Source organism: Aegilops tauschii, chromosome 7 (assembly GCF_002575655.3).
Source record: "Aegilops tauschii subsp. strangulata cultivar AL8/78 chromosome 7, Aet v6.0, whole genome shotgun sequence".
NCBI lineage: Eukaryota > Viridiplantae > Streptophyta > Magnoliopsida > Poales > Poaceae > Aegilops > Aegilops tauschii.
Genome location: NC_053041.3, coordinates 42,771,550 through 42,782,996, shown reverse-complemented (window position 1 = coordinate 42,782,996; position 11,447 = coordinate 42,771,550). Strand labels below are relative to the sequence as shown.

The 11,447-nt window shown below is 41.1% G+C and overlaps 1 long non-coding RNA gene across 1 annotated transcript; it reads right to left on the bottom strand.

Annotated features, from left to right (window-relative positions):
* Positions 1 to 4,201: 4,201 nt before the first annotated feature.
* LOC109746291 (uncharacterized) lies at positions 4,202 to 9,459 on the bottom strand. Its single transcript, XR_005764106.3, has 5 exons — positions 8,874 to 9,459; positions 8,716 to 8,786; positions 8,088 to 8,254; positions 7,482 to 7,596; positions 4,202 to 6,385 (listed from the first exon to the last, which is right to left on the bottom strand). It is a non-coding gene; the product is annotated as an uncharacterized lncRNA (long non-coding RNA).
* Between the last annotated feature and the right edge of the window lie 1,988 nt (positions 9,460 to 11,447).

Below are 11,447 nucleotides of genomic sequence, written 5' to 3'. Positions count from 1 at the left end.
CATACTACACACTAAAGTTATCCAGTTTCAATCTCAAACGATGTGAATCTAGTAGTAATCATAACTATGATCCAACCATCTTCCCACCTTCCACAATTGTCATGCCCTCGACGCTTGGCTACAAGTATAATGAATAACGGCAATGACAGTTCGCTCCCACCAATGTTTTCACCCTTCCACCATACCTCAGGTGCAATCCGCTCCCTGCCAGTCCGACCGGCATCCTTTGCCTGGCTTCGGGTTACTATGTGCGATGCCTCAATCCAACATCCCATGTTTCCCTGATGGGCGCCGCCATAGCCACACAGGCAATCGGCACCGCAATGGCTAACCCACGAGACACAGCCCGAGAGCACGACGTTACCTACCGCCAAGACCAAGGACGCACGGCGGGAGAACGTGTGATGCCAGATCAAGTCATTGGCACGGAACTCGCAAACAAGGGAAGGACACCAAGCCGAATTGGCGGGAATGAACAATGCACATGAGGTGTGGGAGAGGGTGAAAACCCTATCAGCCGCACCGGCTTTGCGCCAAGCCGTGCGGCAATGTCGATCTTCAGGAGATCGAGTAAAGCTTCTCATGTGCTTTCTCATCGGCCCTCTCCAACTTCCTTCGCCTCCACTGGATTACTATAGATCCAAATATTAGAAGTTATTTACCCACCAGATTTGTTTTCAAGATCACAATCATCTAAGTAAATCCAAATTGTTCCAACGTTGTTAAAGATGTACTTATCCACCAATATAATATCACGTCATAACTACTAGCCTCCTTCTACTGCATCTAAAGGAGCACAAACACATAATAAAAGTAAGATCAGCTGCTCCAACAAGGCTCATACGACTAAAATTATCATCTATTCTAATTAATCCAAATCATCCTCCAATGATGATCTTGTACTCGTAACATTCTTGGGGAGGGCTAGCAAAATCATCAAAGTCTGCAAACTACAATCCGTTTGTATCCTCTCCATGCTCATATCCATATGGGGCGCATACAAGCTACTAAGCTTAGGTCAAAATATCACAAATCCAGGTGCTCATGTTATCTCCAACCTAAAATCCAACTAGTAATATCCAAGATCATACAATAGTCCATCAATACTGCATTCATGCTAATCATACTATACCTATATAAATTCAATACATCTCAGGTTGATCAAGCTACACCCTGAAGTTCTCCAGTTTTAAAGCTCGTGTCAAAATATTACAAATCCAAGTGCCCAATCTCAAGTTTAAATCCGACCTAGAACTAGAATCCAAGCAGATATATCATTGAACCTAACACAAACAACATTTCTATTACTCCAATATCTTTGTTTTCCTCCATCAATTTTTAGAATCATGCTGATCATATTATATTCATATTAAATCCAATATATCTCCGATTGATCATACTACACCCTATATTTCTCTAGTTTCAATCTCTAAAAGTGTGCATCTAGTACAAATCATAACTATGATTCAACCAAGCCTATTATCATGGTTATCTAAGTCCAGTATGAAGCAAGCTTCCACTGGATGACTATAGATCCAAAAAATTAGAAGTTATCTATCCACCAAATTTTTTTCAAGAGATCACAGTCATGTAAGTAAATCCAAACTTCATAGGTCCTGCCCTAAAGTTCTCCAGTTTCAAGGTTATTAAAGATCTATTTATCCACCAATATAGTATCACTTCATAAGTCCTACCCTTCTACTACTGCATCTAAAGGAGCACAAAAACATAATAAAAGCAACATCAGCTGCTCCAACAAGGCTCATACCACTGAAATTGTCATCTATTCTAATTAATCCAAATCATCCTCCCATGATGATCTTGTACTGGTAACATTCTTGGGGAGGGTTAGCAAAATCATCACAGTCTACCAACTACGATCGTATCATCTGCATGCAAGCTACTAAGCTTAGGTCAAAATATCACAAATCCAACTGCTCAAGTTATCTCTAACCTAGAATCCAACTAGTAATATCCAAGATGATCTAATAGTCCACAAATACCGCATTCATGCTAATCATAGTATACCTATATAAATTCAATATATCTCAGGTTCATCATGCTACACCCTAAAGTTCTCCAGTTTCAAGCTCATGTCAAAATGTCACAAATCCAAGTGCCCAATCTCAACTTTAACTCTGTCCTGGAATCCAAGCAAATGTATCATTGAACCTGACACAAACAATATTTCTCTTACTCCAATATTCTTGACTTTAACTCTTGTTCTAATTTAGGATCGGCACACGGCTGCTCTACTTGGTGTTGGCCCTCGACGCTGTGACTCACACGGCCACTGAAGCTTGCCAGGCTACGCCTTCCCTCCGCTACCACATCCGCCAGTCTCTTCGACTCTCTTACCTTGTCTACCGACTCTTTGTGGCGTCATCGTCTCAGTCACATGTGTGGCTCTAATCTCTCATCCTTAGAACGATGTGGTATTCTAGGATCTGTCTCGCAATGTAACTTTAGAAGGACAAGTTTGTCTGCTAGGTAAACACGTTTAGTTACCGTATCCTCATAGCGAGATTGTGTCTCGGTGTCCTTTCAATCTTGTTCACTCTAATATTTGGGACCCAGCTCTCTTCGCCTCGAAAGGAGGCCATCGCCACTATATTATCTTTACAATTATTTCTCTCAACACAAGTCGATATATTTTATGCCTTCTTGTAGTGAGGTCTTATCTATCTATAAGATGTTTGCCGCCTTGGTTCATACCCAATTTTCCACTACTATCCATGTCTTTCGTGCAGATTATGCTTGTGTGTATCTCTCATTGGTTGCGGGGATTCCTTGTTGAGCAAAGCACACTTGCTCAGTTCTCTTGTCCTGGTGCTCATGCTTAGAATGGGGTTGTTGAGCGCAAGCATCGTCACCTTCGTGAGGCGGCTAGCGCGTTGATGACCATAGCCACCTATATCATCAACATTCATCCTTCCTCAGCTCTACAGGGCGACATTCCTCTCGAGTGTCTTTGTGAGCATTCTCTCCTAACTACTCAACACTTCATTTGTTTGGTTGTGTTTGCTACGTTCTTCACGCACCAAACTATTTGATCAGTCTGTTGAATGTGTCTTCTTAGATTACAGTGATAAGCACAAGGGCTATCGGTGTTGGGATCTTGTTAGTCGTCGGATGGGCATTTCTTCATATGTGACTTTTGATTGAGTCTCGTCCTTTCTATCCGAGTCCATCCTCTCCTTCGGCCTCCCCCATTGACGATATTTCTTCCCTCACTTTTCCTGATACACTTATCACTCATTTATTGCCCTCGCCCACCTATCCCAGCTTATCCTCCTGTACTACTGTTATAGACCCCACACGTCGCCACATGCGGCTTCCCCACCTCGTTCATTACCTGAGCCTACCTCACCTCGCTCATCCATGAGGTTTCCCCGATGATTCCCCCTTTTCATCTTCTTCATTACACTTGTGGTCCACGTGTTGTGGATCCTTCTAATGAGCCATCTCCCTGGACTACTATGGCCTTTCCTGTTGGCAATGCACTACCTAAAGCTCGGCCTACTTATGGTTTCCGAGCTCGCTCGCTTCTGCCTGTTGGCCCTATGGTTATTGGTTATTCTAGCGTCGCTTTTCTCGGGACGACTTCTTAGTATGACGCATTTGTTCATCATGAATAGCAGCATGCGATTGTAGACGAGATTGTTGCTCTTGCGCACATAGGCATGTGGGATATCATTTCTCTTCCTCCCTGCTGCATGAGGTCTACATATACCCACCACCTGGGTATTCTCTTCCTGATGGCATGGTTTGTCGTCTTCATCGCTCTTTTATGGCCTTAAGCAAACCCCTCGTGCCTACTTTGAGCATTTTGTCTCAGTGGTGATTGCGGCAAGTTTTCGGCAAGTGCTCATGATCCTACACTTCTTGTCCACCTTTCAATTCGTGGTCAAATTCTCCTTCTATATGTCGATCATCACTGCGATGACTCTAAGTACATTGCCTTTGTGAAGGCTCATCATAGTGGGTTTCTTATGTCTGATCTTGGTCCTCTTCACTACTTCCTAGGGATTGAGGTGTCTTCTACCTCTAATCGCTTCTTTATCAAGCTCATCATCACCTGCGGCTTTCCCGCCTCGTTCATTTCCTAAGACTACCTCACCTGGCTTGTCCCCAGTGATTCCCCCTCATCCTCTTCTTTACTACATTGGTCGTTTGCGTGTTGTGAATTCTTCTGATGAGCTTGGGAGGGGACACTGCCACCATGGCTGCTAGCATTCCCTCTCTCAGATCATGAAGTGTATGGGAGTGAGACTAAGAGAAATACGAGAAAGGAGACAATTACTAGCGTATTAGGGGAATGAGGTCCAAATAAAACTGTTGAGATGCCCACTACCAAAATGGTTGGTGTCTCCAAGGTGGGCCACACTTTTGATGCAAACAAGACCGCGTGGGATATAGTCATACTCTATCAAGCTCAAATAATGCATCATCTACTACCAGACATGATGGGCACATCGATCCATGTAGTGATTTTCATGACGGCAACAGTTGCCCGAGCTTGCCATCAAACATGCTCGCCGAAGATGTGGACGATGTATAGGGACGGTCAGATTAAGCCTTTTAGCAAGCATGTGGTGGCAGTAGTGTGGATGCTCCACAAAGTTGCAGCTTGCCGGGTTTGACCACATGCCAAAGATGCAGCTAGCCTTCAGCCTACATCGGTTTACAATGGTACGCCTCCTCTTACTACTTCATATGGAAAATTGCAGTATTGAGTTGATTTCTCTTGCCCAAGCAATTGCAGTTTGTATTGAAAGTACGCTTCTCTGGCCCCACACAAATAGTTTAGTTTCTTTTAGGACTAATAAAGAAAATAGCTTCAGAGTTCACTACGTTCATAATAATCATGCAGATATTTGGTGAGCAGATATGTAGAAGTACGACTACTCGAAATTGGTGAGGTTCGTGTGCAAAATCCTAAAGGTCGTGCTACATCTACTTCAAATAAGTTTTACTTAATTAATACACTGTAAATTTTTTAGAAAATAATTAGCACATTGCAATTATGTTTAAACACAGTAATATGATGGAATGCACTGAAGCCAGGAAAAACTAACAAATAGATGTTTGAAGATAGAAGACCCAGTTGCCTTGATTTCATCTAGACCAGAGGAAGGTTAGCTTTAGTACCATGCATTTTCCACACAAACAATTGCCTACTCAAAGTGGTTCCCTCGATGTCCATTAGGTTGAACGCTGGATGGGATACACAATATACTTTTGTGAGTTCGGTAAAAAAAAAAATCCTACATAACAGCCAACACCAATTATATTGCAAAAATACTGAATTTGTATTTCCTTTTAACAAAAATCTCAGCCGTAAAAGAACTTTCATCAGATTTGGAGGAATATTATCTAAGTACTATGTAAGTGACACCATATTGGTAATTAACTTAATATGGATCATGCGTTATTTCGAGATTCAAGCAATAGTACACTTTATTTCTGTATTCTCTTGCATAACTGTGATTATGAAACTAATATGATATTCTTCTGACATTTTTTGCATGTTTACATACTGCTTTGTTTATATCACATTCTCGAATTTATATATAGTACCAACTTTATAGAAATATAATGTGGGTGCATAACCATAATTTTTTAGATCAATCAAGCTAGTAAAGTGTGCAAGTTTATCAAATATACTTATTCTAGAAACATTCATATCTGCTTGCCATCAGAATATTTACCTCTATGTTCGCGCTACAATCTGATTTAACTTTTTGCAGGTTAAGTCAAACTTAGCGCCCTGCTACAAATCAGATTTTTCTAAAATATCGCTACCATGGCAACTTTAGTTTAATTCAAAAATAAAGATATAACTACTTTTGATCGTTGTGTTTCTTCTTCGCAACTTTACCCTTCTTAGTTTACTCAACGGAACTATATATGAACTTACTTTTCTCAGTTACTCGGGGATCATAAAAATGGCATGCACCCATATTGGATTGCAGTCTTAAGTTTGAGTTTTTTTTAAGTAAAAATCAGTAGGGAAGGCCACTACTGAGCCAATTTCAGATTTTAATGGATACTGTACAGATGGTATGGTGAAAGTTCCAGATAATTCAAGTTAGCCAATTTGATATTCACTCTTTGTGCTCTGATTAACTAGATGAGACAAAGTTAAGTCTATACAACACATGACATTACTAAGTTTTCTTAATATCTAAGACAAATATGTTGATCACTTTGTAGTTAATTGATAATTTTAATTGATGTATAAAAGAAAAATAAGTGCTCACACTATACTTGATTGTCGAGACATAATCTTGATGGTAGCTCATCTTCGAGTCTTAGTACTCAATCTTACACCAGTTTCCTTTGTTGTTGTTACCCTTGCAGATTTCGTATGGAGGTCAAAATCCTGCATGGAGCCACCATTTTTTCAGTTCACGAACCTGCACTTCTGGATTACATATATAACAAAGGAAATATGCAGCTGATCTAATTATCTATATTTCCATTTCTTATAACAAGGTGCGCTTATGAAAAGTTTGCCACAACCCTTTCCTAAGAAAAAAACGTGATATTCTTCTTTGCCCTCACAACGTTGAGCAATAATAACCACCATAAGAGTATGCTAATAAGGCATATTCCCTTACTGATAATCCAAGAGTTAATGTTCTGTTCTTAACTGACGAGAAAGAACAGAAAACCAAATTTAGGATGCCTCTGTTTTTGTCGGCTTCTATACAGAGATTAGTGCATATGAACACGATTACAGGCCTTCTACTATGCAGTGACCTATACTTATGGTTCTCTTTCCCTCAAAGGTTATTTCTACTGTTACAAGACCATAGTGTGTATGAAACTATTTATCAAGCTTCAGTCATCCCATAGGCTTTGAGGTAAGTTTATAATGTTATTTGTTTGTTCTCAGGCATATAATCTTAGTTTTTGGAGAAACACCCATACTCCAAATCAGAACCGTTGTATGCTAGCTAGATTGTGTTGTGCAAATGAAGGGAGCTATATCGAGAGGGATTATCTAGATGGGGATTATAGTTCACATAGAAATCTGAGATTATTTGCCACTAGAAATGAACACCGGCCCTCAAAACATCAGCACTGTGCATGTCTTTCCACAAAATTAGAACTCAATTTTTTTAGGATCATATAAAAGAACGGTGGAGCTTCTTAAGCAGGGAGCAACGCAATCAAACAGTAGAATATCTGGTAGGTAAGAAGATGAGTTGTTCCTTAGGTAGTGTATAAAAAATACTCCCTCCGTCCCAAAATAAGTGTCTCAACTTTGTACTAGAGTAACTTTGTACTAACTCTAGTACAAAGTTGTACTAAGCTTGGGACACTTATTTTGGGACAGAGGGAGTAACTGACAGAAACCATGACTTTGTTAATAAGGCAACCATGTTAAGTAAATAAAAAACCCTCTTTCATCTAGTAGGCAGGAAGATAGGTTGTACTATGTAATTTACAGAAATGGTCAAGCATTTCCATACCTGGTGATTTCATGAAAGCGTAGCTTTCAGATTAAACACCTTATAACCACAGTTCCAAATAAGAAAAATTGTGTCGCAATTCAGGTGCATTGATTTTTAATATTGGAGCTGAGACCTGTCATGAGGGCATAATCTATTCATTAAACAAATAACATTTTCCTTGTTTTGCTCAGTACAATTTCATTCTCACAGCTGAGACCTATTTTGAACAGAGTTAGGCATCATCAATTCCATTAATCAGAAGACCTTTTTCCCTATTCTGCCCAATACAATTTCATGATCACAGCTGAGACCTATTTTGAACAGAGTTAAGGCATCAACTATTCCATTAATCAAATGACCTTTCCCTATTCTGCCAAATACAATTTCATGATCACAGCTGAGACCTATCTTGAACAGAGTTAAGGCATCATCTATTCCATTAATCAAATGACCTTTCCCTATTCTGCCCAATACAACTTCATGATCACAACTGCATATACTAGCAAATTTTATCAACAACAGAAAATTTCTGGAGATTAGAGCAATTATGCAACAAGAAAAGCAATGGAAATATTAATGATTGAAAAATAAACAAAGCATGATCAAAAGAGACGTCACACTTACAGCGATTGCTTCTGCAGCTAACATCTTCTGTCACAATCATCATAGCACCGGAATGCACTTGATCATAGTGCGATCGATGTGAACTTGAGATCCTCGATAGTTGATACAAATGCTCAAAGATTGCCCCTTTAAACCCAAACCGAAGTACATATCCCCAATCCATGCGGCTGCACATAACATGTGGAAATTATAAGGAAAACGCTGGAAAGCATGGCCATAGGCTGGCAGGGAATGACTGACTGAACATGTGACTTTTGCGGTCATCCCAAGCGCATTCAGGTGTGCATGCTACTGAGTTGCGCAGTTTACCCAGTAAATTAACCAACCAACCACAATTGATCACCGAGCAACAGATCGGTAGAAGAACGGCTAGCTGCTGCATAAACCGTGAACCACACAGCTGCTGCATTGCCATTTAATTACCAAATGGCGGAGCAGAGTAGATCTATAGCAGCAACAGTCTGGATTGTGAAATTCTCTAGCCACTTCCACGGCTGCTCATCTTATTAACCGTTCCTACCATGTGAATTCGCCTGTCCTAACAACGCAATGTAATGTATGGGTTGTTCATGGCAGCATGTATGGTTGTTTCTGATTCCTGAGGGGGGATGTGTGGTTGGTTTAGTACCTTTCTTGCGGACGCAGTAGTTGTGGTCGACGGAGCAGGCGTGAAGGTCGTCGCAGCCCTCCTCCCCACCGCTGCCACCATCCATGGACGCTCAGATCAGAAACAAGTGACAATTTTACAATCAATGGATTCCCGACAGAGGGTTGAAGGGCACGCACCGTCGTAGTTGAGGGTCGCGCACGCGGAGGCGGCAGCGGAGACGTGGCCGCGGAAGCGCCGACAAAGAGGAGGATCTGCGGCCTCGGGGCACTCTGCCGGGGCGCCGTAAAGGGAGGGGGGCTCCGTGCCGTCGTGCGCCCAGCCGTCCACGGCGCCGCCGTCCTGGGCATGGTGCGAGAGGACGGGTGGCGCCGTCCTGCTCCATCCCCGCGAGCTGAGGCGCAAGAACTGGGCGAGGCGGCGGAGATGCTCCATCTCCGTGGCGTCTAGGGTTCGTGGGCTGAGGCGAGCAAGATGGGTGTACGCGTGTGTGAGTGCGGGGAGGGACGGCGGACGAAGAAACGGGAAACACTCATCAATCGGCCGACGGCGGAAGCGACGGGATGTGAGACGGCGATGGGAGGAGAAAGCGGCGGCGGATTGTGTTGGAGACGGAGACGGACCAGTGCTTCGTGTGGGAGGGAGACGGACGATTGCGTGGGCTACTGGGCTGGGTTTTCCTTTCCTGTGTTGAAGAACAACTTTGGTAAGTGGAGGCCACGCACCAACGGTCAGAAAAAACAAATACTGCAGCGCCTTACTGTAGCTTCTTCTGCCTTCTCAAAAAAATACGGTAGCTTGTGATTCCAAAATTTGTGAAGAAATTTGAAAAAAGAGGGAACCTTTTTTTTTTGAAACTTTTGAACCATTTTTGGAATTTCGGACATTTTTTGGAAAACCTGAACAAAAACAAACATTTTTTGAATTTTAAAACATTTGTTAAAAAGTGTGAAGAACTTTCAAAATTCCAAACAAATTTTGACAAACATGCGGAATTTCTAAAACCATGAAAAAAAATTGAAATGCTGATCTTTTCAAAAAATTGAATATTTATTGAAATATTTGAACATGTTTCGAATTTGCGAACACTTTTGAAAAACATGAACAAATATTTGAAATTATGAACATTGTGTTTTAAAACACGAACAGAATTTTGAATTGTTTTCAATACGCAAACAACTTTCGAATTTATGAAACAACAAAAAGGAAGAAAAAGAAACACAAAACACAAAAACATAAAAATGAAAATGAAAACCCAGAAAAGGAAACCAGAAAAACGAGTAAATAGAACAAAAAAGGAATCAAAAAAACCAGTCAGGAACTGGGAACCATCTAGAACGTTCCTAAAACCGGAACAAAACACCTCTGCATACCGCTATAAATTAAGGACTTGCCCATTGTGCTCGCTGTCACGAACCTCATATGCGATGCCCCGACTATTTGACGCAAAATGCATCAAATAGTGAATTCCTAGGAGGCGGACGACGTAAAAAAACATTATACAGACAAACAAATTGGAGAAACAAACCTTCTTTCATATCTCTACTACAATTTATATCTATACCATTGTTATATAATTTCCTCTCCCTTTTATTAGCAAGTGACGATGGTTACATCGTTCAACAAGGAAGAAACTTCGATGGGGCATCATCCACACGCAAGAAGGAGCTCCATGGGCATCCTAACTAGCTCATGAGCTACGCCATTATAAAAAATATATGAGGAAACTTGCAAGCAAGATTGTAGTAGTCATCGAAAATCACCGTTGCCATCCCCATTGATCAACCTTCATTCTTCATAGTTTCCACGACTTTTAAGTTGTCCAAGTTGATCAACAACTTGTTGCATCCCACTTTTGGCCACAAATAAACCCCAACGCAATGTCATAGCTTCAGTAGATAGTACATCTATGTACATGTCGATCTTTCAGTTAGCATCAATTAGTAAATTACCAGATGAATCACGAAGGACACAGGACCAGATCGATGCACCTTTTATGTGGTCTTGATCAAAAGCTGCATTCACATTAACTTTTGACAAAACTAGCTGGTGGCTTAAGCAATCCATCTTTCTTTATCATTCCCTTTGGAGCTAATGAGGCGACAACATTCGTTGTTGAAGCTTTGATGTATGATACTATTTTACTAGAATTCTGTATTTGCTCAGCATGGACAATTTTCCTTCTTTCCCGTCAAAAATACCAATAGGCGATGGCTATTATTTCATGTATAATTTTGGCCGAGACGACCAAGCTCTTGTATCGGAGTGTGAATCAGAAAATCCATTACAGCTTCACTCGCCATATCGACGTTGCACGCCCTCTTGATATATAATCTCATCCAACCATAAAAGATGCCATACCTCGACTGCTTTGTTGCATTTAAATAGTAGGTGAGTTACATCCTATGCACCTGTGTTGCACATGGGCATTGTCTAGAAACCATAGTGTGTCGATTTGGAAGATTGAGTCGGTAGGGAAGCGTCCTCCTTAAGGTTCTACATAAAAAATCACCTTAGTTGGGAATTGTAGTTTTCAGATTTTCTCCCAAACTCCATTCAGACACATAGACTCAATTCCCTTTGTACTCCTCAATTTCTAGCCACGTTGGTGACCCCAATTCACGTGATATGCTGAACGGACTTAGAACAATCCATCCCACAAAATCATCCATGTCATGAGCAGGCAAAGGAATAGACAAAACACGCTAAACATCTATTTGTCAAAAAGTTAGAGTTACCAACTCCCCATCCCA